At 35.6% G+C, this 26,576-nt stretch overlaps 1 long non-coding RNA gene across 1 annotated transcript; it reads right to left on the bottom strand.

The window, feature by feature from the left end:
- Nucleotides 1-5,780: 5,780 nt before the first annotated feature.
- LOC121239826 lies at nt 5,781-6,597 on the bottom strand. The gene is made up of 2 exons (XR_005935372.1): nt 6,291-6,597; nt 5,781-6,009 (listed from the first exon to the last, which is right to left on the bottom strand). It is a non-coding gene; the product is annotated as an uncharacterized LOC121239826 (long non-coding RNA).
- Nucleotides 6,598-26,576: the final 19,979 nt, after the last annotated feature.

The raw sequence follows: 26,576 nt of genomic DNA on the forward strand, positions 1-26,576 counted from the left end.
TCTCCCCCTTTCCTTTATAGAGGAAGTTTCTGCAAGGATTGCTACACAACCTCCTACGCTACACATTACATATTTAAATCATAATTTTTCAAATTTTATTTTTATTAAATTAATTAATTTCTTCTGTCCATTATTCCTACCCTACATATCTAATAAAAGAAAAAAAATAAAAAGATAAAAATCAAAGTAAATATATAGTATAAAGACGATGAATAAAAATTTTCTTCTGAATTATTATTGTTTTCCTTCTATTTCAAAAATTGAGATTTTTTCCAAAAAAAAAAAAACAGAGACAATTAGTTTTGGATCGTTGCAATGGAGTCCAATGCAATGTTGTTTAAGGCTGCAAATAAATAATGTCACTCGACAAGTCACTCAAATATAAATTCGGCTCAATTCTTTTAGGTTATTTTCGATGTTAAGAATATTTCAGATCATTTGTAAATAGTAAAAAGATAATTTGTGAATAATAGTAAAATAATAATAAATAATTTGTTAATAGTAATAGATCATTTGTGAATTGTAATTAATTAGTCTGAGAATATTTGAGAATAATTATGTTTTCAAACAAACCCTAAATTAGTGATTATAGTCTAATATTAAACAACACAATTCATATAAAATTTGGCTCAATTCATATAAACTCAACATGTTACTTCATATATATTATTTTATAGTATTATCTCTATATTTATAATGAGAATGTTTTTAATATTTAAACTGATTAAATGAAAAAATGGCATTCCTAGTATTCAATAACTTTATAAAGATTCTTGTAAAAAGTCATAATAATATGTTTATCAAAATTTATAGATTAGATAATTTATTTTATCAAGACGAATCGACTTGAAATCGATCGAATATTAAAATAGTTGTTCATGGCTATAAATACAACTAGATGAAAAGCTCTAACTTGACTCGTGTTCAAATAAAAGTCAAATGAATAAAAACTACACAATTAAAAACTCTTGTTTGCATGTAAAATATCTTGAAAATGTGAGGAAATGAAATTTTATAGTATTTTACGAAAATTATGGATATCACTTCAAAATATATATGAGTAGTATGTGAGAAATGTTTTTTTTAAGACATCTTATTTAAATTTTGAAAAATAATAATCGGCGGATTTCAAAAGTCGAGAAAGTGAGGTTTCATTTGGATCATTAATTCATCTTAATTTATTATTATAATTTTTTTAAATTTTAATATAAAATATAATAAATAATTTAATTATTTTAAATTTTAAAATAATAATAATATTAAAAAATAATATTTTATCATCTCAATTCAATTCATTTTAATATCTAAACGCAATCTGAGTGGATGGAGTTTGAATGAGAATGATTGCCGTGTGTATTACGAGTCCGCATGTGTAAAGTGGATATCATGGATTTAAATCTGATTGATGGATGACCCTACTCGCCCCTATACACGAATTTATAAAGGATTCAAACTATTATATGGACGACGTGCAAGCTGTTTTACGCCCTAAATCCGTACCAATATTGACAAAAAATATATATATATATATATATTAGAAAATAAAATAAAATAAAAATTTAAGAGAAGTAAAAATTATTTTTATCTTTAATTTATATTATTTTATTAAATAAATATCTTATATATTAATATTAGTAAACTCGTTTATAAAAATGAATGAATTTTCTTATATGGACGGGTGTTATATATGTGCTTTTTAACAATCCGGCGGATTAAAGTGGCACACATAACAACGTGATAAAGACAACATATGGATGGATAAACAAGCCTACAAGACTGAATTCAAACGGTCATATTTTACTTTTCTGAAAAAATCCTTTTAACGTTAGGAACATGCGTACCTTTTGAATTTGATAACCAGACCTACACGGGGGACAACACCACGTGCCATCATGAGATTTTCCTTTCCACCAAATTTGAATTCATTTGTCTTTCAACTTTTTTTATACTTTCATCCAAATTAAACTCACGAACGGATAGAATTTCATGCGCTTTTTGCTAGGTTATCATGTGATATATTAGATAGTAATTATATAATGAAAATTTCTTAGGACCGGTCGGGCTGTTTATAATCAAATAACAGTCCGTCAATCACATACCAACACCTAAGACTTTCACCAAAATTATGTTGGACCATCATTACATTAGACACAGGCTCTCTCTTCACGATTTTAGGCTTGAGAAAATCCTCTCACCTCTGCTATATGTTCTTCTCGATTTCTCTAATCTAATTTCTGCCCCACGAATCGCAAAGAAGCCATTTCCTCGCCGTCTCAGCCCCGTCGCATCCCTTCGAAGCTCAATCCGAAGCCCTTTCTGTTGCCTCTCAGCCCCGTCTCACCCCCTTTGAAGCTCAACCCGAAGCCCTTGAAGCTCAACCCAAAGCGGTTTCTGGTATGCCATTTCTTGTTTTCTTGACAAATTGATTGTTGTTGTAAGAAATGAAATTGATTGTTTGTGGTTGTATAAAAAATATGAACCAAACCTCTCCTCATCTGGTATGCAAGAAACTAGAAACTTTTGCATTTTACGTGTTTGATAAAAGTTCTAAGAAGAAAATGCACCACCGTATTGTTGGAGTTATAAATCTAGCAACTGTATTATAGGTGAATTCGTATAATCAGGTTGGGAATTATTGTTTATGGGAATTATTGTTTATGGGGAATTATTGTTTAACTTCAATCTGACTTTGAGATGCAAGGACCAAGCGGTTAACATGATTTGGGGAATTATTGTCAGATTCAAGGACCAAGCACTATTATGTCTTTTTGATGACTTTTTTTAGTCAAGTTTGCATGGTTCTCAGCATTTCATATATGCAGTTTGAAATTCAGCCTAATGCGATGCTCATGGAATGAATGTGAATGTGAACACATGGAAGAAATTCCTTATGATTCTGTAATAGGAAACTTGATGTATACAAATACTTGCACTAGACCAGATATTACTTGTGCAGTTGGCATGTTAAGTTGTTCAGTCTATTGAATGAGAGAATCAGAAGCACAAAAGAATAGTTCAACACTGTCCTTGTCATTCACATCTTTCAGAAATGAAAGAAAATAAATAGTTTTCCAAAAACTACAAAAGACGTGAATTGCTTTAGAGCCATAAGGAATTCTCAAACTCAAAAAGTGCCAGAGAAAAAAAGATACTCTCAAACTCCTGTCAAATTGTACTTTGAAGATATAATCTGGCAATTTGAATTGCTTTAGAGCCATAAGGAATTCTCTTATCTTTTTACTTCACTAATATAAAAATAGCTGCAGTGTATTTTTCTTCTCCCATGCATATATATACTGTCTATTATATACACTAATCTGAGGGTTCTTTTTACTTCAAGATAGCAAATGAAGAGTTCGGATTCTCATTCCGGGTCAAGTTCATGGACCGTAAGAGGAGAAGACAAACCTAGTTTGGAGAGGCCACTTTGCTATTGTGGCTATCAAGCGAAGCTACGGATTTCTGGAAAAGCAAAGAGTTTTGGTCGAAGATTTTTCAATTGTCCAAACCATAAGATAAATAAACAATGTAACTTTTTTGAGTGGATTGATCTTCAAAGTGAGCAAAATAGTTATTGTAAGATGACGTTGGAGTTAGCTGAACGGAGGCACAACAGGGTACTTAATGAGCGGCTACGCATCGAAGAATTCATCTTCAACATTGATATGACATTGTCCATCTACACTTTTAGCCTCAACTTCATCACTATCAACCCAAGAAATTTGTTCCTTTCATACAAAACCACCACATTATAAATTCAATAGTTATTCAAAACAACCACATTAAACATTGAAATCTATCTTAAAAAAAAAAACAAAAAAGACAACACCATACCATGCTTGAGTTAAAAAAAATAAAAAAACCACGCTTGAGTAAAAAAAAATAAAAAATACAACACCATGCATGTCATTATTGTATGTTAAAAAAAAAAAAAGACATACCCTTCTTGATCAAACAAGGATAGAGATAGTCTATTGACTCTTTCAGGGTCCATTAATAATAAGAATTTCTGTTGTGCCCCTTTAGTTTCTATTCATATCTAACTGATATCATCTTGTTGAACATTGAAGTCATATGTTTCGTGTGCCCCTCTTACTTGGGTATTACAATTATGCTAGCTTCGTTGGGTATCTTTTTAATTGGTAAGTTAATTGGATATTACAATTTGTTGAACATAAATTACTTTATACTGGGAACATAAATTAGTTAATCTAGGGGAAGCAATTGGTACAGCATGATTTTACAGATGGGAGACTATAAGGGTAAGGAAATGGATGTATATATGCCAAAGAACCACGGTTATGCCAAAGAGAACCACAGTTATTCACAAAGAGAACCATGATACTATAAACAGTGTGGAGTGAAAGAAATGTAATTTTGTACGTGAAATTGTAATTAAACCTTTTCCTGCTCGCTGTTTCCAAGATCTGTTGTATTAAGGATTGCCATGCAAAAAGATATTCCAGAGACTGATTATAAACAAGACCAATTTGTATTCGAATTCAAGAGCAGGCTGCAGGTCAAAATATGCCTTCAACTTGTAAAAAGAGGAGGTGCGGGTCAAAATTCGTATTCCATATGGTGAAAAGAACAGAAAATGCAACACCAGGTAAGGAAATGGATGTATATATGCCAAAGAACCACGGTAATGCCAAAGAGAACCACGGTTATTCACAAAGAGAACCATGATTTTATATATGGATTAAAAGAACTTACCATATAGAATACGGTTATTCTAATTTTATGAACTTACCATCATCTCTCAGCGATGGATTAAGTTACACAAATAATAGAGTTAATATAAGAGAAATACAGCCTTTGTGACATTTTATCAAACAGATACTCAGCATACCTGAGCGTCAGCCAAGAAAATGTGAGACTGTTTCGTGGGCAAATGAGACGGTTTCGTGGGTCAGCGAGGAGAGGTGCAAATGAGACGGTTTCGTGGGCAAATGAGACAGTGTATTTCGTGGGTCAGTGAGGGGCAATGCAAATGAGACGGTTTCGTGAGTCAGTGAGGAAGAGAAGGGTGCGATTTGAGGGTGTGTTTCTGAGCTACGTTTTTGTCGGCATCGGACTGAGATGGGTGAGTCGGCGTCGGCGTTGGCGTTGGCGTCGGACTGAGGGTAGAGAAGGCAGAGGACAGTGCTGTTGAAGGAAGGCAGAGGACTGTGCGTGCTGGGGAAATGAAGGCAGGGCACGTACGAGGTGATTGTCTGTGGTAGGGTGTATTTCTCTTACAGTGTTTTATCCTACGTGGCTTGAGATGAATGGAGGGCTGTTTTTTGGGACAAATCAGCCCGACCGGTGTGAAGCAGCTCTGTTATATAATCTAACAGTTGCATCAATTTAAAGATTTATTTTTATAAAATACTAAAATATTTCTTATATAAATAAAGGAAAGAGCTATGCTTACTGTTGGTGGCTCCCACTGGTAATTTTTTATTTTTATTTTAGTTTTTTTTTTATGATTAAGTAAGTGTTTTTTAATAATAATATGAATTTTTTTATTTTTTAAAAATATTTCATGATATTAAAAAATTCATGTAAAAAAAGCAAAACAATAAAAAAATACAAAATGCATTAGCTGGAGTATGACTGTTCATCCGACTCGACCCGGCCCGAGGTAAGTATTTCCGACCCGACCCGAAACAACAAAAGTTCTGATTAACCGTTTGGCCGTTTACCCGAACCGAGGAACCCCGGAACACGGGGTATTCCGACCCGACCCCAATTGGTGTTTTTTAAAAAGGAACTCAACAGCAAAAGATGTTTTGCGGAAGACCTTGAAAGACCTTCAAATTCAAACATCTTTAATCTGAGTTTCCAGAATTTGTCATGATAGTCTTTGAATTATCACATGATGTCAACTTCCAGAATCTATCATGATAGTTAGTCTTTGAATTAGCAATGGGTTAGCAATACAACCGAAGCTGTGCGAGAAGAATCAAACACGAACAACAAAGGCCTGGACATCCTCTGACCAGGAAACCAAACCACATGAAAAATCTGCAACAGGGAAAAGGAAAAAAAAACAATTCATAAATAAATTGAGAAACCTAGGAAATACTTTCACTCTAACAGAGTCCACAATAAAAAGGAACGAAGAAATCCCCCTCAGAAAAGGAGTTAAAACCCATTAATCAAATATGCTGAGAAACGTTACACCAAAACAAATCAAATCTTAAGAAGCATGCAAACCCATAATAGTTTTTCTCTCGAACGAGGTAAAACATGTAAACTAAATCATAAACATACATAGGGAGGGAGGGAAGTCGACTAATGCTCACCGTGCGAGAGGATAGCGAACATTATCGAGCTAGTTCACTGGCTCAGTTTTGGTTTCCTTCTTCAAGCATTGCCATTATCGAGGACGCTAAGGTTCTCTGGAGAGAGTGAGAGCTGCGAGGAAGAGAGAGAGTGAGCTGTGATGGATATAATCAGCTAAAAACGAGTATCGGGTATTACCCGATTAAAAAGCAAAGGGGTTACGGTTAATTCCGGTTCCCTTTTTCACATAAACAGTTCGGCCTTTTTCGGATCGGGTCAGGTCGGGTCGAAATTTCAGCCGGGTCGGACAAACGGCTTTTTTGTTCAGGCCTAAGTGGGAGCCCAGCAAAAACTCTCATCGGTGGACGTAGACCCACCCATAAATAAATATACATATATCTATCTATATTAAATAAGTATGAATAGGGATTGAATAGTATTTTCATCTACAATTTTTCCCGAACCGACAATAACTCTTGTATTCCATCTCCCTCTCTTTCTCTCTCTGTCACTCTATCCCACACCTCTTTGTGCAGTCAATATTCCACCGACGGCTATCATCATACTCCACAAGATCTCAGAAAAATGGTCTCTAGTGTGAACGGAAAAAAACAAGTTGTGCGGGTTTGGGTCTAAAGATCCCTTAGATCTGACTTCTCTTCCTTTCCTAATTACATTGAACATGTTTTTGTTTTAGATCAAAGTATATATTACATATTGTGTTTGTTTGGGTCTGATTTCATTTTGACCCATTTATGTAAAGATTATTTTTCATGAAAAATAATTGAAATTCCACAAAATAATAAAACTATAAAATATTAATGTTATGATATCAATAATAAAAATATAAAAATATTGCACTACACATTATCCACGTGACATAATTTGATTTGTAATATTCAAACTTTAAAATTTCTCTTTCGAATTAAATTATGTCATATAGATGATGTGTGGTATAAAGAGTTTCAAATAAAATTAGTCATCAATAGTTATACCTTTATGTCCTTTTTTATCTCCATAAAAAAATAAAAATAAAATAAAATAAAATATTTACATTTTTACCTGGCATAATTATAAAACCATGTCCACCTAAAGTAGTCACGAAAATTCTCTTGCAAGTAATTAGTTTTCATTCCCTAGATTCATAGGTTTTTTACGGACCTGGAAAAAAAAACAAATATATATAAAAGAAATGATTTGTACAAGCACTAATAGACAAGTTTTGCGTAAGCTCATTGTAAAAAAGTAGACTACACCATGAAAAAATATAAAAAACAAAAAACTTTTACTTTTTGAGTGAGACCTATCTTTTTACAAAAGGCCTGCACGGAACTTATCTATTTAGGGCTTGTACCATTACTCTAAATATAATGCTCAATTTTTTCTTGTAAAATAAAAAATAAGGATTTTAAGATGTTTGTGTCTGATTTGGTTATACAAACCAAACTATCTTATCTAATCTTATATAATCATTATAATTTTTTCAGACTTCTACACAAAATATAAGAAACAATTCAATTTTTTCAAATCTCAAAATAAAAATAATATTAAAAATTATATTCTAACAATATTTTATTTAACTTTAAACTTTTATTTCATCTCATCTTATCTGTATAACCAAATAAAGCCAAAAAAGAGATTTACAAAGCATATGTACAACAAAATTAACAAACTCGTAAAACTTCAATTTTACTTAGATTTGCGAACATGATCATATATAGAAAAGAGAACGAAACTTAGATTTCATAAATAATAAAAAAAAATCAAATCTAACGTTGTTTTTACCACAAACATCTTCTCTTCAATCACTTTGTGAAGAAGGAAAATAAAATCTAATTCAATGTGTGCTTGAAAGAATTTTCTTATGGAAGAAAAGTTTTTCCAAAAAATTTTTAAAAACAAAAGTAGAAGAAAACAAGAATTTAGTATTAAATGTGTGGGACGTGCTACAACCCCACACTTCTTTAACTCCTCGAACAAGAAGTAGGAGAAGTTGTTGTGAAAATACTACACCCATACACAATAACGACATCGAGACAGACAGTGAAAATAATAATACAAAACACAAGAATTAAGCACATGACACAAGATTTAAATGGTTCGATAATGTGCCTATGTCCACAAAAATGTAATGGATTTTATTCAGAGGAAATAACAAATACACTGAGTTATTAGAGCTTCCATCTATTCACAATCTCAACTCTCTCTCTCTCTCTCTCTCTAGGGCTTCTTTCTCTCACAAGACACCTTTTGCCTCTCTGTCGTTTTTTATTGTTCAATCTTACATATTCTGACCATAAGCATAACATATATACAGTGCACGACATCACAAATCTTAAGGCGCAAAACAAGGTTATGTGCTCGAGGAGAGTGTCATGCGCACCTCAAGTGAATAGTCTATCCAACATTGGCTCGACCTAACCATTGAGCGCACATCGAGCCAACACTAAGGTTGTGCTTTGCTAGAGCCTACTATCGCATGTGCCTCGAACGAATAGTATGTCTGAGTTTCGCTCGAGCCAAATGTCTATTACACCTCGAGTGAACTCTCTACCTGAATTTCGCTCAAGTGCCTTATCGAGTGAGAGTCCAGTGAACTCTCGACTTGACGTCTTCTTAACTCATGATCAGGCTCCATAACCCAACAATCTTCCACTTGGGGACTGGTTCTCCACATGCTAGCCATTGTCTCTAGCAAAATCCTTACTCACAGCTCCTGTCTTCATGCTAGAAAAGGCAATGAAGTCGAGCCCGACTTTAGTCTCTCACGTACATCACCCTCAGTCAGCAAATCTACTGGGCGACTCACAACTCTCAGTGCACTAAGAATATCCGATCTCGAGCATACCTTGGCATACATCAGAGAACCTATTATTGACGTCCCCTTCTCTGATATGGGCGACTGAACCATCTCCTGTTGTTAACCTGTTCTATCTTCAATTAATGTGCCCATCTCTTGTGTAGTTTCTGCTTCCTTCTTGAAAGTCAAGTCAGCTTCCTATCAACTAACTCTCACTTGCTCGATTTCCCATCTTGCAAGATTTTTCTTTTGTACTGTGGTTCTCCACCTTCAATCAGTAGGACATAGTTCAACGTAGGTGACCACTACGAAGGTCAGGTCGTCCTCGCAGCTATGGGAGCACCAACTGTAGCTGTAGACGTCCTTGGAATACTAGATGTTATATCCCGTCTCTCACACATCTGCTCTGTACCGTGGTCTTAGGAGATTTCTCCAAGGAATAGCAAAACTGACTCCCTTTTGCTTCCTCATTTGATTTGTGAGACTAAGCCTGCTCTACTGCAACCCTGTATTTTCCACTAGACCCTGATGTCAAATACAAAGTGTCAATTCTCTTATCACGTGCCAAGACCAGCACACCCTTCGTGACCTTCCATGCTCCTCCAGAAAACGCTAGTGTATGACCATTGTCGTCAAGCTATTCCACAGAGATCAAGCTTTCTTTAGATATGGAATGTGTTTAACTTGCTGCAAACTCCACACACTCTTGTTTAGGAGTGCGATGTGCACATCACCCACTCCCACTACATCCAATGTCCTTCCATTAGTCGTGTACATCTTTTCAAAATTATCAGCAACATAATTTTGCATAATCTCTCAATGTGAACTACTATGGAAGGAAACCTCTAAATCCAAAACCCAATCATTAACTGGATTGTGCACTACAAGCAATAGAGCATCATGTATTTCTTTAGCCACTACACAGCTCACAATGTCATCCCCAATCTATTTTTTATTTCCGGAGTCTCTTTTGATGTGGGATTGCCACAATTCCAGCAAGTGATCTACTGCCTAGATCTCAACACTCTCATGCCCTTGTTCCTAGACCTATCATGTCCCCTACCTTGATCATCAACACCTAGGGCAAAATCGGTACCAGAAAACTCCCCAGAATCTTTCTTGTGTACCTCTTAAGCGACAATCATATCACGTACGTCATCGTAATTCAATTTCATCTTGTCGGCTGAATTACTGACCGTCATTCTCATGGCCTCCCAACTATTTGGCAACGATACCAACATAATCAACACTCTAATCACATCATTAAACTTAATTTATGCAGCATGAGGACATACAACTCAAGATTACACACCTCTCGTTCATGACAGTTAACATGCAATACACCTAGCATGTAAATATTGAGTAATTAAAGAATGGTACCAAATAAAGTAACTATTAATCCCAGAAATAATTCTTCAAAATATCTCCCAATACATACAAAGGGTTTAAACCAACGCCCTTGATACCACGTTCTCAAAACCCATCAAAAGTCATGAATGACATGTAAGCTATTCGATTTTCCAAATACAATGTTTCTTCTGATACAACAGCTCACAGACTTCCTTGATTTGCTCAAGTAACCTTGTCAAGTCAATGACCGCATCTTTGAGACTATCTCCTTCAACATGCTGAGAGCTAGAGGCTACACTGCCCTCGCCCTACAAGTGTTTTCTTTGCTAAAATCCTTTTTAATCTTTGGAAAATCCAGGCGATTGTGCTTCCCCATCACTTTCTCCTAGACCTGTCATAATTTCTACTATTTCAAGGGAATGGCAATGGAAACTATCACAATAAGATTTCAAGAAATATGATCAAGTTAAACTACTAACACACAAGAAAATAATATAAGCATGTATAAGCAAACCATGAGTATGAATGCGAGGACATGAACTTGGCCAAAAACTTATTTCTTTCTTGTACGTGTTCTTTTTAAAAAATTGACCATGTAATCATGTAATAGGGTGACAAAAGAACCATGTAAGAATTTCATTTTTCAATTCATACTAATTCACTTATAACCATTAGTCCATATAACAATGTGGGTGGACACCTCATGGCTTCCCTATGCGCTGTGGGCTCCCTGCTAGTTATCGCATCATATTACCGGCCTTCTTAATCAAGTATGAGTACGTCAGACACCATATGATACGGCAATTCGCAATTCACCTTCACCTCATTTTCAATGTGTTGCCCCACTAATGTTAGGTGTTAGTTCGGAAGTCCTTTAAAAAGAACCTATTTTAAGTCCGTTGACTATGCTTCGTCAACCTATGGGTTACTACTCCAATTTAAGCACTCCAGAGTTGACAGAGGAGTTCCATCAGGATATTCTCCTATCCCAACATTTGGGGTCATGACAAAAATCTGAAAACATGTGACCATGTAACTTTCATGCAACAATGTCATGTACTTATGCCATATATCAAGAGTGTATCACGTTTACAGCTTGAAAGAATTAGAACATATGGAAGCTCAACAAAGCATACACCATTTCTCAAAACTTCAAGCATGTCATTTGAATCAATAAGCAACATTTGAGCATAGCATGCACGTATAAGATATAAACCATAGCATGTGACAAGTAACAATTCCATAATCCGATTTGAATGAAAAAATGTAAAGTTTACACATGACATAAATACATTATCTAGGATTAAGTTAGAGGCTAACTTACAAAGTTTCAAAATTATTATTTTGCAATGAGCAAACTAGCTAAAAGTATACGTTTTAAATCATTAGACCTATCAAAATCAACAATACTTCAAACCAAACGTGTGTGTCATGTTATAGGCTTTAACCCTATTTAGATCTAGGGTTTCTTCTCTCACTTTGTGACCCTTCCCTTACCTTGAGCCTCGTAAACTCGTGGCTTGAGGAAACCCTAGGCCAAATGATATTTAGCACTTCCCTTAATCGGTAGAACCCATATTGGTTTGGTGCTATTTGATCTTTGTAGTTCTAATGGCCATTTGTGTGCATTGTGTGAAAGGAGTATACTTGTGTCTATATAAACTCTATGGCTAAAAGTTTCTTGAAGATGTGCAAGGATCTCTAACTTGTGTCTTACTAGAAGGAAGACCTTCATGGAAACTCTAGTGGTGGCCGAAAGTGACCTAACCCTACAAGGGTTCCTTCATTTCTATTTGGCCATTGATGATTTAGGTTCTTTGAGGAAATCCTAGACAACCCACACTCAATAAGATTAAGCATGGTTGAACCAAATACTCCATGAATCTCATAAGATTCACGAGAAGGCCATAACACACATCACTTACTCTCTCTCAAGCCGAACCTTCTTCAACTCAAAAACCCTTGCAAGTGCATGTGTGTTCATGAGAAGAGATAGAAACATGAAGATTCTCACCATGCTAACCTCTCCAACGTGATGTCCGAAGCTTCCTTCCTATGCTTGTGCGAAGAAAGTGTTTGGTTGGAAGGAAAATGATGTTTGGTTTCCTCCTAGAGTGGGTGAGATAGAGAGGAAAATAGAGAGTGAAATCCGAAAATGGACAAAATGACCTTTGATCTTCCTCTAGCATGTGTATGGGTGCCGGTCATTCAATGCCCCTTTAAATGCTTTTTGTTCCCCACTTATTCTCTCTCCTATATTCTATAAAAGTGAAAAGTCTTTAGAATCTCCTGCATGGGCGCTAAGTGTCTTCTTTCTTCTAGCCCTAGTAAAAAATCTCTACTTCTTCCCTTCATCATTCCCTTCTCTTAGGAACCTAAGGGTCTCCCTTGCATGGAGGACATGTGGCACCTCCTTTGGGGTGACCTAAACTCCATGCCTCCCTTCATCCATTTTTATCTAGATACATTGACCTTAAGGGAAAGGCAATCCATGGTTGCCAAATGGCACGAGGTAGGCGTGTGACTCTTTCCCTAACCGAGATCTTTCTTGTCTTCTTCCATCCATGGATTCTTCTTAAAGCCTTCATGAGTGGCTTATGACTCTTCCCAAAACCGATCTCTTCACCTTCTTCATCATTACTTCTTCTAGAAACCTTAAAGTCCTATGCATGTGTGACAAGTGGCCAAGAGTAAGTTGGCTTCCATGGGGTTGGGCATGTACTCTAGTAAGCCGAACTCTAACCCTTCTTCTCTCATGTAACTTCTTCGAGAAGCCATCTTGCATGCTTGCCCAAGTGGCACAACCCCTTGTGAATCGAATCTCCCATCCCTATGGATCTAATGATTACATCTTAGGGAGACTCAAGGGCCTTCCATCCAAGTGGCGCCTCTCACTCAATTCAAACCCTAATTAGGTCTTTTCCAAACCCTAAACCCTTAAAAGGGCCAAAATGACCAAGTGTTGGGCTTCTTCATTAGGCTTGGGTGCCTATTGCATCAACAGATCATGGCCTAAGTTAATCTTACACCCTTAACCTTCTCCAACCAACGGACTTATGTCCATTTGGATTAAATCATAAAAATAAAATAAATACGAGTAAGGACCTAACTTAAATCAGGTTATCACGTACCAGACAAAACTACTATTAGATCCACCATGGTTCTCTCCTTTATAACTTTGTATGTCACTCATCTAGACAGGGTGAGCCAAATAACCCCAAAAACATGTTGATCCGATAGATTCCACTCAGCATTGTCCATTTTTTCCATCTTCTTTCCCAATAGAGGAAGGTGAACTCTCTTCTCATAGAGATAATCCTCGATATGCATTCGCCAATAGCCAAAATCTATGTCATTAAACTTCTCGATTCGAGGCTTCACTTCTTCTCCAAACATCGTTCTTTTTTAGATACAAAACCTTGGGCTTTTGATACCAGTTGTTGTGAAAACACCGCACCCACACTAAACAACAATATTGAGACAGACAGTGGAAACAATAATGCATAAATACAGGAATCAAGCACACACAAACACAATACAATATTTACTTGGTTCAAGAATGTGTCTACATCTACAAAGCTGCAGGGGATTTTATTCATACAAGACAACAAACACACAGTGAGTTACAAAAGCTTCCATCTATTCATAATCTCAATTCTCTCTCTCTAGGGCTTCTTTCTCTCACAAGAATGCTCACAAGACACCATTTTCCTCTCTACCATTTTTCACAATTCAATCTTACATATTCTGAATATATATTATAAACATAACATATATATATATATATATATATATTGCAGGGCATCAAAAACCCTAAGGCAGTAAATAGAGTGATTGGCTCGAGTGTTGTGTCGAATGCATCTTGAGCGAACAGCCTATCCAACATTGGCTCTAGCCTACTGCCGTGCGTGTCTCGAATGAACAATCTATTTGAGTTTCACTAGAGCCAACTGTTGAGCGCACCACGAAAGAATTCTCTGCCTAAGCTTCGCTCGAGCGCCTTTTCGAGCGAACTCTCAGCTTAATGTCTTCTCAGTTCAAGATCAGGCTCCATAACCCAATAGAAGCGCAGCAAATTCATGCCACACTATTTTTCTTTTCTTTTTATCTCTAGCTATTTTTATAAGGTTGAGAGAGACAAATATCTTATAATTCAATCAGATTATCTTCAATTATCATTTAATCCAATATAAATTATTATTGCACTCTAAATTTTATTTAATTACAAAAGAGCTCCCAATTAATAAATATTACAATTGAATCCTCCATAAAATATTTGGAGACAAATAAAATATAAATATACTGGCACTTTATTTTCTCTACATCTTAATATCCTTGAGTACCCAATTTAATCTTTTGACTATGTAGCACTTCATCCCTCTAGGATTATAAAAACTAAAGGAATTGAATGTCACTAACTTTACAGTGCACTAGATATAAAAGATCACATTATAAATGCCATAAAATCATAATACTTTATTAAAAACAAACATCTCAAGAATGGTTTTTAGTAGCACTTGTTGAAAAAGAGTCTAAAAAGTCATGTGCTACAATCACTCAATATTGAAATATAAGCAAAATATATCTCCACTCCTCAAGCCTCAGTGTCAACACCTGAGAAATATCACGTCATGTAGAATCCTCATGGTCATTCTCGTTTGAGTTAGGCACACATAAAACAAAATATAAAAATTAGTCAAGTACTCAGTTAAAACTACATCATATAATAAACATTATAGCATTCTAGGTTTTCAATCAAGCATTGACAATCTCAGTAAAAAAAAATCATCATATCATATAAAACATTAAACCTATAAAAAAAAAAAACATACATTCCTTAACCTCATGTCCTTAATTGACCATTACACACTATTATTCTTGTATATAAGGGTTAGCGAATGTTGTGGTCTCAGCTCTAACCAGAGCTAACAGGTTAGAAACTAGACCTCCTCAAGAATGGGCATTATTAGGTGCACCACCAGTGACGCATTCTGGCATTGTAATCTTTTCCTCAACCTCATGGTACCTTCTTCAACATCATGGCTAGACTATTTTACCTCACAGTCACATGTAGTCATTCTTTTCATTTTTTTTCTTTTCCTTTGGCCTTACCTTACTCTATCATTCATTCATTTAAAATATTTAATGTATCATATACTATTCAGTCACACCATCAGTTATGCACTTTCACAATCATATATATTACATTTATAATAATAATAAGGGTTTATAAATAGGGAGAAGGGTTCATACATATATTTATACCTTTGTAAAGATGTACTTTACTATACTATTATAAATTTGATGACCTTTTTCAGTTTACATAAAATCACATAGAAAAACATGATCATATTCATTTACCTCGAGCTTTATACAAATAAATTACATGCACATGTCACAAAGCGTCAAATGGAACCTAGAAACATTCATATAGTTGAATAAGCATCTCCTTATGATAAATAAAGTATGAATGATACAAGATGCAACTAGGCCTAGAGAGTCTAATCATGTGTCTAAAACTTCCCAATTCCAACCCTAGCTAGAGGAATGACCTTAAACCTAATTCCTTACGATTACAGTTTTCTTTTATTCAACCATGAAATCATATTGCATGGCCTCAAAGATATCGTCAATCAATCTTTTTTAACCTACATCATCCACATAAAATAATGACAGGTACACCAATTTTAAAACACAAGACCTCAAGTAGGTCTAAGCCTTAGTCACACCACCTTCATAACACTCATGCTCAACTCATTGAGTCCAATCATAACCCAAATAAAGCTCAAAATCTTCTAATCTAAAGCCTACTCACACATTACACATAGAATCACAATAGCCTAGTTTGCACCGTGTAGCACACAACATCTCTTTTCACTCATTTAAGCACTTCCACCTGGCATGACCTATACTAGGGTTTATACTCCTAATACCACCATGCGCTTGGACCATCAAGTAACCAAATACATGAACCGAATGCATACACCTATACCCACAAATCATATTTTCAATTATACTCCCACTCAGTTTTCACTCTAACTCCATGCATAACACCCCCTACTCGGTTCATGTCATATTATGTTGTGGATTTAACACATATAAGAGAGGGAGGAAGTGAATCATATACCTAGGGGTGGTTCGATGATGCTCGAATAGGATGGAGGTCGGGGCATTTAGGGTTTTGACTTAGGGTTGTGGTGGTTTTGTAGCGATAGTTCTAATTGGCTGCGGCATGGTGCAAGAGTCATAAGAAGGAGGTGTAAGGCAGCCCAAGTGTTTGACGTGTATGTGATGCAAGGCGACAAAATCCAGCGCTATGTGGGTGTGGCACGTGCAACAACTAGGAGGACCTTACCTGGTGGTGATGGGTGGCACACGGAGGGCTGAATGATGGTGCCAAGATTGGGGCTATGAGATGTGGCAAAAACCCTAGGGCAGCTTGAAGTTTACGTGCATGGGGCTTTCTAATCAAGAAGGTATATATATATATATATATATATATATATATATATTATATGTGTGTGTGTGTGTGTGTGTGTGTGTGTGTGTGTTGAGAGTTAGATCCTAGGGTTAGGGTTCATGCGTCATTCTCATGTGGATCCAAGGGTCTTGGTCCTAGTTCCTCAAATATACATGATTGGGCTTGACCCAGGGGTTCTAGATTACAATCCTAACCCAATTTCATCCCCAAACAATTATAAACTCAATAACTTAAACCTTAAACGCTCTTTTAGGCCCAAACCTCAAAATTTTCTATTAAACCTCAATAAAATAAATTGAAGTCTAATAAATATCCAACCCGAGTTAGGCTTTCTAAACTTAAAATCCTCACATGAAATGATTGCGGCTAACTAGTTAACTAACATAAAATAATAACTTAGTTCCAAACATAAAATCATATCAACAACAATAATAATAAATGAATAATATTATTAATAATTTTCTAAATTGTATCAAGGGTTACAGATTATTCTTTTATTCATAAAATCGGATTCTATAGAGTAAATTGACTTTTGTGACTCCTTCAGTTTGAAATTTAGAATAATCAATTTCCATTAAATCTATCTTGATGGAATATTTTATATTTCGAAAAAGATTTTAGATTTTGTCTTGAAGATTAGTAAAATAAAGTCACATTTTGAGTTTACAATCTTCTCATAATTAAGATTCAAATGCAATTAACAATTTATAAATCTCATGACTATACATAAATCACATACAATATAACTTATGGACTAAATAAATGCTATGTTTGATGTTCATCTAGTTTTCAAACAAATCAGTATTTTATAAAATAAAATATTAGTGCAAAATGCCATTCAAATTGGATTATTATGGCTTTAATCCTAACAATCTCTCACTTGCCTAAATCGAATTTGGCATACATCTGATCCCAAACCCTCTATATGACACTCAAAAGTCTTATATATGTGGCAAAGTCTAGGTGAATGGGTCTGCTAGGTTTCGCAAATACAACCTTAGCTACTGCTAGCTCTCCACATGACACTATATTGTTGCATTAGAAAAGCATATATTCAGTTCTACTTTTAAGATACTTAAGTATATGCTTTACTAATATCCAATGAAGCCTGAGATTCAATTAATATATGTTGACCATGCCGACTACAACATTGATATCCAGTTTAGTAACTGCATACATGAAGCTATCCACTACCAAAGCATAAGGTATTTCATGAGGTACTACATGCCTTAAGGGAAGAAACCCCTTCTTGGAGTCTTGCATGCCAAACTTTGTTAGAATCTTATCTATATATGTAGCCTGGGATAAACCTAAAATCCTATTTTTCCAATCACACAAAAACTTGAACCCTAGGATGTCGCTAGCTTATCCCAAGTCCTAGATACCAAACAATTTAGAAAGCAAAATAGCACTAGGAATGTTACTACCTTGTCCTAACATCTTTCCTACATAAGTTCATCAAGGTTTTTATCAAAACCAAACAATTTGATTGCTTGATCAAATATGATGTTCAAGATCTAAACACATGCCTAAGTCCATAAATGGGCCTATGCAACTTACAAACCATGTTTTCTTGGCTCTTAGCTATGAGTCCATCGGGTTGCTTCATGTAGATGTTCTCATAAAAAATGGCCACTAAGAAATGTCATCTTGGCATCTACATGCCATGTCTCATACTAGAAAATGAGCTTCAATGGATAAGAGTATCCAAATAGACTTTAAGCATGGCTACTGGTGAAAATGTTTCCTCATAATCGATTCCTTCTTACCGAGTAAACCTTTTATCTACTAACTGTGTCTTGAACATTTCAACCTTTCCATCTACTCCGTTTTACCTCTTGTAAACCCATTTACACTCAATGGATTTTAACCCTTTAGGTGCCTCTAGAAGCTTCCATACCTTATTAGAATAAAAAGACTCCAACTTGTATTCTATACTTTGATTGCCTCTTCATAAAATCGACGATCAATTTTTTGCCCTTATGGGATGACGTCATAAGTTTCTCCTAAAAGAATGAGTTGATGAAGTGCCTTGATAGCCCTCTCACAATGGCTTGGCACCAGTATAGAATATGTCTGCTCAGTAGTAATATGTGGTGTATCAAATACAACCACTTCATCCCTTTGTGAAAATGGTAAGCACTTCTGACTATGAATCTACTACCATCTACAATACCTTTCCATATCAATCTATCAAGACTATTAATGCAGCTTAGAGGAATTATTTTGATGATAACTGCTTCCTCTCTCAAAAAGATTTCATCAATTAAGGATGATCTCCAATGCTTAATATCAGGATCAATGAGTTCTCACACCTTTGCACTCTCTTCCAACACCTTTATTGCATTGTGAATACTGGATGTGGAGGATTGGAAGCCGCTTGTCTTTCCATATCTGAACATATTTGTCATTTCCTATTCTCCAAATTGTGCCTTTTTCTAGTAATGGTCTAGTAGCCATGATGCTTCTCCAAATAAATGAAGGTCTCCTGGCTAGTTTGGTTTGAAAGAAGGAGTCCTTCTGGAAGTATTTTAACTTAAGAACCTGAGAAGCTAGTGACTGAGGGTTTTGTAGTAAGCGCCAGCCTTGCTTAGCTATCATGGCTAGATTGAAGCTCCCTAGATCTCTAAAACCCAGACCTCCAGTTGACTTTGCTTTCCCCATAGTGCTCCATGAAATCAAATGGATTTTCCTCTCTTGATCTTGCTAACCCCACCAATAGCTTTGCATAAGTCTCTTAATGTTTTTGAGCAGGCCGTATGCGAGTTTTAAAACTCACATACAATATGTGGGGAGAGCTTGCACCACTGATTTCAATAGGATCTCCTTGCCTACCTGAGAGAAAGTTTTGACTTTCTTGCTGCTAATCAGGAGCCTCATTATGTCGAGTATGCTTTTAAAAGAATTCGCATGAGATCTCCCCACCAAAGCTGGCAAACTAAGGTATTTCTCATAGGGTACATTTGATCTGACTCCTGCACTATTCAGAATGATTTCCTGAACTTCTCTTGGTGTATTCCTACTGAACTGTATGGAAGTTTTCTCCTTATTTAATCTTTGTTCAGATGCCTTTTAATACATGCAAAGCATATGAAATAATCTACTCCACTCAAGAGAGTTAGCTTTACAGAAAAATAAACTATCATCTGCAGAGAAAAGATGATTAATATGTAACTGGCCATGAGCAATTGGGATATTTGTTATAACTCCTTGACTCTCTGCATGGTTTAGCATTGAACTCAGCACCTCAGAACACAAGATGAAAAGATAAGGGGATAAAGGGTCACGTTGCCTAATACCTCTTGCAGTTTTAAAGGCATGTTGAGGGACACCATTAATCAGCAGTGAGTATGAGACTGATTCTATGCAATTCATTACTAGATTAACCCAACTCTGATCAAATCTCATCTTGATCATCACATCTTGAAAAAACTTACATTCAATACGGTCATAAGCCTTATTCATATCCAACTTTAGAGTCATGTCCAACCTTCCCTATGAGCTTACTACTCATAATGTGCATTACCTCAAAAGCAATAATCACATTGTCAGATATTAATCTACCAGGTACAAAAGCAAATTGAGTATGAGATATAATATATGGGAGAACTTTTTCAGTCTATTGGTAATAGACTTTGAAATATTTTTGTAAAGGCATTACACAGACTTATGGGTCTAAAGTCTATCACTTTGGAAGAATATTTCACCTTGAGAATTAAAACAATATGAGTTTTATTAATCTCATCAACCTGCCCTCAACATTCAGAATAGTCAAAACAAATTCACTAACATCTTTTCCATTAGAGCTCCTATGGTGTTGTTAGAAAGCAAGTGGGAACCCATCAGGTCTAGGGGAGCTAAGTGAGTTCATTTGGGAAATAGCCTCAAACAATCTGATATGCCTTCAGGATGACATGTGGAGAAGAGCTCCTAGAAATAGGTCTTGGACTGGTCAGCAATAGCCTCTGGAGATACAGCTTCATTTCCACTATCATCTTTAATTCTCTTTATAGTATTGGTCTTTCTTCGTTGGTTAGCACATTGATGAAAGTGCTATGTGTTTTCTATCTTCCTCCCTTAGCCACTTCTGTTTTGCCCTTTTGATGAGCACTAAGATGGACCTAGTCTTAAAGATTTTTTACAAGTTCCAGGTAGGTCAATTACAAGGTTAAGAGCTAAGAAGAACACGGAGGCAATCCAAGAATTGACACAATCCACTTGGGATGAAGCTAGCAAGACTCCAACACTCAAGATGAACTTGAAGGATGAAAATTCAATTTTGACTCATTTGATAAGCTATGGAAGAAGGCAACGACAAGACTTAAAGGCTTTGGGCTCATGAATGGTTTAAACTTGTTTATTTCATTTAAATGCCTTATTTTATTAATTTAGAATTATTGGATTTAATTATGAAAAGGACTTCAGGGGGTCTATTCAAGGGCATATTGGAAAATTTATTATTTTGTTGAACTAGGATTTTAAGAAGTACTGTATCGAACTAGGGTTTCAAAAGTACTGTAGCTGAGTTACTATAGCACCGTACAGTAGCCGCGGCACTGTTCACTCAGGGATATTTTTGGAAGTAGGGGCTTTATTTTGGCTAGAGTTTTAATTAGGTTTTGTTTTAAATATTCTTTGTTGTCTCATTTTAAGAAGTTTATGAAATTTGATGAATTTATTCATTATGAGTTGAGTTTTACTCCTCTTGTTCTTAATTGAACTTTTGAACTTATCAAAGATAAATCACAACCTTTGTGGCGTTCCTCCTTGCAATCTGGGTTCTTGAGACAGGTTCTTCGATAGGTCTAGATTTTAATATCTAGGTTCTTAAAACGAGTTCTCTTCAGGTCTAAATTCTCCATCCATTGATTTGATTTTGGCTTTCTTGGGTGCGTTTTTAAATTGATTGTGGGTTCAAGGGATTTCATTCTCGCGGGTTCATATCATTCCCTTTGTTTTCAATTAATATCCTCCTCTTCAAGAAGCTTGTCAACCTCCTTTTGCAAAGCCTTGATACTGCTCATATGATCCCTTGTGTTATCCTTCTGTAGAACCGAGATATGATGAAGCTTAGAATTGATAAGTTTTTTAGAGTTCCCAAAACTTCCTTTACTCAACTCCTTTAGCTTTGATTGGCATTTGGGCAGGCTCTTAATAGTATTCTTAACCTTATCGGTAGTAAGCATTGGCCTTTTCCAAGTTTCCTCAATTAGCATACAACACCCCCCCCTTTCTTTGGGCCCATTTGACTTCATATCGAAATGGTCTTTCTCCTCTACTTACTCATGTACACCTGAGTCCGTGTGATCATGAGGGGACTATGATCTGAGCACTGAGCTGCTCTAGTTCTCACTATAGTATTGGCAAATAGGTCATGTCAAGCAGAGTTACCAAAAGCTCTATCAAGTCTTTCTTTGGTTAAACTGGACCCTTCTCTACTGTTGCTCCAAGTGTATTTGTCACCTTGGAATCCCAAGTCACTTAAGCCACACTCTTCACTAGCTAATCTAAATTCTTCCATTTGATTGAAAGGTCTCACAGCAGCACCAAACTTTTCATTCTGATGCATAATCTAGTTGAAGTCTCCCACACAAATCCATGCCATCTCATCTGCAGGTTTCAATGCTTTTAGTAAACTCCAACTGTCTGTTCTTTTACTAGTTATTGGTGGCCCATAAAATCTAGTTAACATCCACTCCTTCCTCTCACCCAGCATTACATTCATATCATCTTTCCATAAAAGGGCTATACCTCCACTTAGGCCTTTCTTGTCCACCACAAGACTATGCTCAAGGCCTAAACCATTTCTCACTTTCTCTACTTTGCTTCTACTACATTTAGTTTCAATAAGGATATGAATTTTGGAAGCTTATTCTTCACCATAAGATGAAGCTCACAAATTTATGAAGGGTTTCCAAGCCCTCAGCAGTTCCAACTTATGCATTTCATGGCTGCCACCACCAACTCATCCTGCTGTAGAATGCCACCAACTGAGGCCAATGTTTTTAGTTTTTTAATAGAGCTACTATTGGTATCTTCCTTCCCAATTTTACCATCATCTCTTTTGTTTGAGTTAGAGATAGGAGACAACTCAGTATTCATAGGGTCAGTGTGAACTAAAATGAAAAACTTATCTCGAACCCTCATCTTCCATGTAGCATGCTTTTTAGACTGAGCCAGTTCCTTAATCTGATTAGTCAGAAATTGGTCCAGAGAATTAGCTTGACTAGCAATTGACAAGCCTAATTTAATGGGAATAGATGGCATTAAATTTTCCTTATGTGAAAGATTTGTCATCTCCTCGATTTCCTCAACGGGCATAATGTTTCTATCCCCTCTTTTGTGCTGACTATACTTCTTTAAGCCTTTCCCATTAAGAGCCAGGTCCTCAAAGATGGAAGGAAAGGAAGTCAAATCCGTTCCCTCACTGAGCTTCTTAGGCAACTTTTCACAACTTGCATCTTTTCTTAATTGCTCCATCAGTTGCTGATTTATAGAGATTTCTTCCATCTTGTCCAATGAAAGATCCTGTAATTCTGGCATAGCAGACTTTGTTTCCTTATTGAGAATCTCCTCTGAGTTCCCATGGTGTCGGCCTTGCTGTGGTGGTTGAGCAGTGTCTCCATTGTACCTCTTGGTAGCATGTCCACTAGACTTAGCAGGATTGGCCCGTAACTAAGGACCATACTGACTCTTCCCCCTGTCTTGTTTCTGTCTCGATTGGTCCTTGAGCAATGTTGTATATGTCTAATGACCCCACAATGGAAATAAAAAGAAGGAAGTCTTTCATACTTGAATGGAATCCATAAGTGCTTCTGGTCGATGGTTAACAATCTGCCTCTTTTCAATGGCTTGGTGATGTTTATCTCCACCTTGATCCGAAGGAAGCTTCCCCAACCAAAACATTTTTCATTAGTCTTGACTTCCAACACCTTTCCATACCATAACATATTTTTAACTCCTGCCACTTTTGTCATACTAGCCAAAGGCATATTGTGTGCTTGAATCCAAAAAGTTTCATTGGAAAAAGGAATGTCCTTTAGTGGAGTGTTACCATCAAACTCATGTAAACAAATCAACATTCTATCAAAGGACCAAGCTCTTCCCTTCATAACTTTATACTTGTCACGATCATATTGAAATTCCAACAAGACCCGATTGTCACGAACATCTTTAAACTCTATCCATCCCTCTGGTCTCCATATTTTGTACATTGTTGTCCTAAAGGCCTCTCTATTAATCATCTTGTCAGTAATTATCAAAACTAGCAGACAACACTTTCCTTTTGCTGATGATTTGTCAATTGCTTTTTGATCCAGAACAACTGCTTGTTTCTCTTGATCCATGAGACTAAAACCTTCCAACAATCTTTGAATTTTGTCCTCCATACTATCCTATTCAACAGAGTCTAATAGATAGCCCTTTGCCTAATGCAAAGATAGCACCTCAGCCCTCATAGACGAAGACAACCCTCATATCTCCCTCCAACTTGATATAGCGAAAGAAACTTCCATATGGAGACCAAACCCCGATGCCTAGTGCAAAGTCAGCAATCGGGTCTTGTTGAAATTCCAACAAGACCCGATTGTCACCAACATCTTTAAACTCTATCCATCCCTCTGGTCTCCATATTTTGTACATTGTTGTCCTAAAAGCCTCTCTATTAATCATCTTGTCAGCAATTATCAAAGCTAGCAGACAACACTTTCCTTTTGCTGATGATTTGTCAATTGCTTTCTGATCCAAAACAACTACTTGTTTCTCTTGATCCGTGAGACTAAAACCTTCCAACAATCTTTGAATTTCGTCCTCCATACTATCCTCTTCAGACATAGTCTAATAGATAGCCATTTGCCTAGAGCAAAGATAGCACGTCACCCCTCATAGACGAAGACGACCCTCATATCTCCCTCCAACTTGATATAGCGAAAGAAACTTCTCATATGGAGACCAAACCCGATGCCTAGTGCAAAGTCAGCAATCGGGTCTTGTTGAAATTCCAACAAGACCCGATTGTCATCAATATCTTTAAACTCTATCCATCCCTCTGGTCTCCATATTTTGTACATTGTTGTCCTAAAGGCCTCTCTATTAATCATCTTGTCAGCAATTATCAAAGCTAGCAGACAACACTTTCTTTTTGCTGATGATTTGTCAATTACTTTCTGATCCAGAACAACTACTTGTTTCTCTTGATCCATGAGACTAAAACCTTCCAACAATCTTTGAATTTCGTCCTCCATACTATCCTCTTCAGACATAGTCTAATATATAGCCCTTTGCCTAGTGCAAAGATAGCACCTCACCCCTCATAGACGAAGACGACCCTCATATCTCCCTCCAACTTGATATAGTGAAAGAAACTTCTCATTATCTTTACTATCTAGGTAAGTTGTACCATGTGCGAAATAACTTGTTGATCTTCCTTGTCCTAATCTGAAGGATAGTAAAGAGAAGTCTGAGAAGAGAATATTATTAATTAGATTTTATATATAAATCAATGAGTCGCTAATAAATTTTAGATTTTTTTTAAAATATTCTTTTAATTTTTGTTCCAACAGCATGTCTTTTTTGCATAGCATTTAGGATATGTTAACACATTAGAAGACATGACATGTATATCTGTTAATTGTTGCTCACGTACTTGTTGACTAGCCGCAGACCCTTCTGATTTGCGTGAATCATTTAAATATCTTATTAAAAACAATATATATATAATTTTTTAATTTTTTTAAAGGTTTAAATATAAATTAAATATTTTAAATTATATCATATGCTTTATATTCATTAATACCATCTACATTAAAAATCAAGAAAAAAACAAAATATTTCTGTGCAATGTCACCGAACAATGAATTTAGTCATGTATCTATACTTTTTCTCATATTCGTTTTTTTTTTCTTGACTTTTTTTTAAAGTCATTAACATCTAAGAACCCTTTGATTAAAAATATATAAATTGATAAAACCAAAAAACCACACATTACAAAAATGAAAAGGCTACTAATTTCAAATAAGAGTTAGTAAACTTAGTAACTTAATTACATTCGTTTTTACTCAATAAGTTTAACTTAACGGCATATATGATTTAATTTTCACTTTAATAGTAATACAATTGGAGAAAAGAGGGTGTTGCCTAATCATTTAATAATAATAATATAATGAGATAGTGAACATTGAATAATGTGACTTCAGGAGAACAAAGCTTTATGCTCTGAAAATTAGATGCAGATGTTTTTCCTTTCAAAACATAGATGGAGGAGAGTAATGATATACATATTACATTTTTTACAACTATTTTTACAACTTTATTTTAAATCGATTGCGGTTGCCTAAAACTTGAAACCCAAATAAATAAAAAATATTTATTCTTAATTTGTTTTATGAGATGACATCATGACACTATTACATTGCTTAGTTGTAAAAAAGATCCACAAAATAGTTGTATGAATATAATTATTCATGAAGGTTATCCCAGGATCATGTTTTTTAACTTACCATGTGGCATGTAGTATCAGTTTTACAATATGATAAAAAAGAAAACGTGATAAATAATGACTGCATACATAATTAATAAAAGTGATATATGTTGATACATAAATTAGCACCAACAGGCCGGATGGAAGAAAATAGTCATCCTCGGCCTACGATAGTGGCCCTATGGTCGCTCGTGTGT

This window comes from Juglans microcarpa x Juglans regia, chromosome 7D (genome assembly GCF_004785595.1).
Source record: "Juglans microcarpa x Juglans regia isolate MS1-56 chromosome 7D, Jm3101_v1.0, whole genome shotgun sequence".
Taxonomy (NCBI): domain Eukaryota; kingdom Viridiplantae; phylum Streptophyta; class Magnoliopsida; order Fagales; family Juglandaceae; genus Juglans; species Juglans microcarpa x Juglans regia.